A 4,190-nucleotide genomic window follows, 5' to 3' on the forward strand; every position below is an offset into this window, starting at 1 on the left:
GGTGCAAGAAAACAAGAATCTGCGACTATCAAAGGAAGAGTGGTTAGTTTGCTACTTGTATACAAGATCCATGAAATTTTCTTTGCATCCTTCCCTACTGAGTTGTATGAGTGGATTGCGAAGCTAGCAGATAGCCAAGGAAGGTGTAAACTCGACAAACCTATTGTGTGGACTCCAGAATTGGTGCGCAGACTGGAAGCATTAGAAAGATCAGATCGCATGCGCTGTCGATCACTGGCTCGATCGAATCATAGGAGGATTCATCACTGAATTCGTGGTAGATACTTCAGTTAGCTATAGCGAGGCAGAACGATGCTTCCTCAAGGGACCACGAGGTAAGTACATTAAATATTTGAACACTTGGATTAAAATGCTACTGTGTGAAAAGTGGGTTATGCGAATAAATTGATTTTTGGGCTACGTGAAGTGGGAGAATCTACAGAAATGAAGGTAGCATAGAACTAGAGACTAGCCCCTTGATTTCACCTCCACGAGGAGGTGAAGAAGAGATCATGAAGGTCTCACCAAGAAGTGCGATCAATCTGATAAGGCAGAGAATTCCGCGCATACCACCCCCACCCACACCACCACTAGTTTCATCGTCCTCACCCCCGTCTTCGCCCATCCTCACTCCGCCACCACCGCGAAGCAGTATGGCCAGTGCGATAAAGCTACCAGTGTTCAAGGGAGTAGGGAATGAAGATCCGAACCAATTTTGGTTTGTGGTAAAAGGTTTATGGGAAGCACAGGGTGTCATTGATGACAACATAAAAAAGGCAACGTTGGTCAACGCTTTGCATTATCGCATGCTGACTTGGTACATTAAGCATTCTAATGACAATTCGAATGCTGGGATAGCGGATATCCAAGCTGCGCTAAACAAAGAATTTAGCAGGCCAAAATCAGAGGCACAGTTGATTATTGGATTCAAGGAAATCACAATGCTACCAGGTGAAACCTCGTGGGAGTTGGATCAAAGACTGAAGTGCACAATTCGCGAAGCGAACATGACCTTAACAGATGGGCAACACTGTGAATGGTTTGTAGCCTCGTTAACACCGCATCTATGGAACGCGCTGTCACAACAAAAGCTAACCACTCAGGTTGAGGCTTTAGAGGTCGCGATGAGATTGCACAAGACTCTGATACAAGATCCTAACCAGGGATTCTAGCAGATTCACATGCAGTTGAAAAACTTGAGCCTTGAGATGCAGAGTTTGAACAAGATAGGATGGCCCGTCCATAAGTGCGCGACGAGGTATGGTGTGTAAAGTGCAAGGGCCAGGGGCACGACAAGGACCACTTCCCGGTGTTTGCGAATTACCTCGCGGGAGGAGGACCAATGCCATTGCGACCGGAGGCACAAGTAGGACCAAGCAGGGTGCCTGCATTATGGTGCACGATATGTCAGATAGGAGGAAAGCAAGCTACAGGTAACTGCCACCTATTACAGAATTATACGCATAATTCATAGCAGTTGTTCTGTAATTTCTGTAGATCAGTAGGCCATGATGAGCGCACATGTAGAAGTTATGAGCTGATGATGGATCAGAATCCTACCTACAGAGTTCAGGCCGAAACATGGCCCCTTGAATAGAACGCAGGGATGGCGTGAACCGGATTTCAGGGGCGCGGATGAGGCCGAGGTGGAATGGGACCAGGAATAGGTCGCGGACAATTGATATGTTACAATTGTGGGGGGCCAGGACATTATGCCCGTGATTGTATGAACCCAATGCGACCATCATGCTTGTATTATACATTGTTTGATCATGAGATAGAGGACTATCTAACACTAATAGCGAGGTTGCATGATAAAGGAGCACTCCAACCTCCCCCGACTCAGAACCTGCAAATGATGAGGTCTGAGCCGCGCGAGGAAGACCCTAATTTAAATATTGTGGTCTAGAGTGGTATTACGACAGGGATGACAAAGGCAAGCAGCTTGAAGAAAGTACTTGGGTGCGCAAGGCTCCAACGAAGGAACCAAAATTTGATTTGGAGCGCGCTAAGGAGACCTTCATGGAAGCTAAGAGGAGTTTCGTGGATGCCTCCACTTCAGGAAGTAAAGACAGACTAGAGCTGGAAATGGACCCATCGATGCTCACTACGTTCTTAGAGACATGCATGAAGCTACTGCGTGACAGCAAGGCTATAAAGGGGCTGCAAGAACTCATAACTAGATGCACTGGGAATGCGCTAGGAGAACTGTGTGTAGTCGAAGCTCGGGAAGCACACGACGCGAACAGGAAGGGAGATGAGATTGACCGCGTAGATCTGGGAATAAAAGATGGACTAAGTGATTCTTGATCTAGGATCGGACGCGAACATCCTGCCAAAGCAGACACGGGAGCACATGGGCAGGCCTGCACTGCAATGGTCTCCTATCCAACTACGAATGGCGAGCCACCTATGGGAGATTGCAGGGAATCATAGTAGACATCGAAGGAGCAAGTGCGCTAGCAGATTTCGAAGTGATAGAGATTTTTGGTGACAACAATCCCTACCCCATGCTATTGGGAATAGATTGGTCCACTGACATGAATGAAGTGATAAATCTAAAGAAGCACAAGATGATCTTTCAGAAAAAGTCTCTGCTTGCAGTGGTACCTTTAGACCTTGCAGAAGGATCACGCTACACAGAGCCAGTGCGCGACTATGACAGCGATGATGATCTGGACTGCATCTACAAGATAACCACGTGGGAGCAAGATTTGGTAAATCCAACCGTGGATGGCCGAATCTCGTGGGAGCGCGAAAGCTCTTGCACATCAGATTCTGACGAGGAGATAGAGCGATGGTAGAACCGGTTACACGAGGTAACCACGCTCAACTGTAACATGATGACAAGGTCGTTGTGTTGCGTAGCAACAAGGTAAGAAATATGCCTACGTATGACAGGTTGAGCGAGGTGGATGAATTCCTGAACAAATTTGAAACAGAATTACTAGAAACAACGTTTTGACACTCTAAAATGGGTGCTGCGAGCTACACCCGCAAGGTGGTGGGGTACGCACCAGAAGAGTTTTGAGGATAGGCACGACTGCCGAAAGATGATGCACCTATGATTTGGGAAGCCTTAGATGTGGTTAAAATACAAGTATGATGGACAAAACGACCCGCGCGCCCACCCTTCCAGGTGGATACACACATATGGTGCGAAACTTGTAGGAATGCACACAGTACTTGTGATAGGAGACACGATCGGTAAGCAGGTGCGGGAAAGACAATGGCGAAAATGACCCCTCTGGATGGAACCATGAAGTATGGAAAGACCAGGTGTGCAGAAGGATATCCACACAGAAGCCTTTAACCAAGTATGTGAAGCGATGAACAAGGTCCACAATAAGAAGCAGACTAACTAGGACTTGCGTGTACCAGCGATTCTATGGGATTATATGACCGCGTGCAAGCACCTGACCCTGCAGGCACCCCCAAGGCTCGAGTATCAAGGAACCACTGCAAATCCCATAATATAGGGAAATGTTGGACTGCACATACTAGCACTGGTAGATACGACGGTTCACAGAACCCTGGAAGAAGAAATCCAACTAGGAAACCCTAGGCTCTAGGAACTTGAAAAAGAAAGGGTACGATTAAGGAATAAAGCGCTTTGGTGGACGCGAAAGTCAAGCTGGAGGATGAGATAAAGGAAGATTTTCTCGAAAAAAAATTAGTGTAATAAGGCAGGATGCATATGATTGCAAAGATAAGTTTAAGGCCTATCGCCACGAATTGATCAGTCTGATGCCTTGGCTTGGACCGCACATTGGTAAGTGTATTGACCAGGGTAGCACGTTGCAGATGGTAAAGTACGCGATGCTGACCATAACAATAAAATATGGGCATTCTCCAGGAAACATGATGGATGATCAGATGGAACTTTCCACGGGTGGTGCGACCACCTGACTAGCCGAAGGAAGAACAGTCTTAGTGCTCTAGGCAGTTGAAAGGGAATGTGGGACTATAAACTATTCTGCCTGGGAGCTGCGCGATGTTGGAACTATGCGTAGAAGCAAAGAGTCACAAGATCCGCGACCGCGCATGGGGGGCACCGCTGCCGCGCGAGTTGGCCAGAAAGTGAGCGTTGAAGTCACTATTCACGATGGGATGCTCGACTTGAGGCCAAATGGAGCAGGCAGTAGGCATTTAAGACACGATTTATGGGAAAGATTTTGGAAAATCTGCCG

The sequence above is a fragment of the Pinus tabuliformis genome, chromosome 9, assembly GCF_031772625.1.
Source record: "Pinus tabuliformis cultivar Carrire ecotype Pingquan chromosome 9, CPIR1, whole genome shotgun sequence".
Taxonomy (NCBI): domain Eukaryota; kingdom Viridiplantae; phylum Streptophyta; class Pinopsida; order Pinales; family Pinaceae; genus Pinus; species Pinus tabuliformis.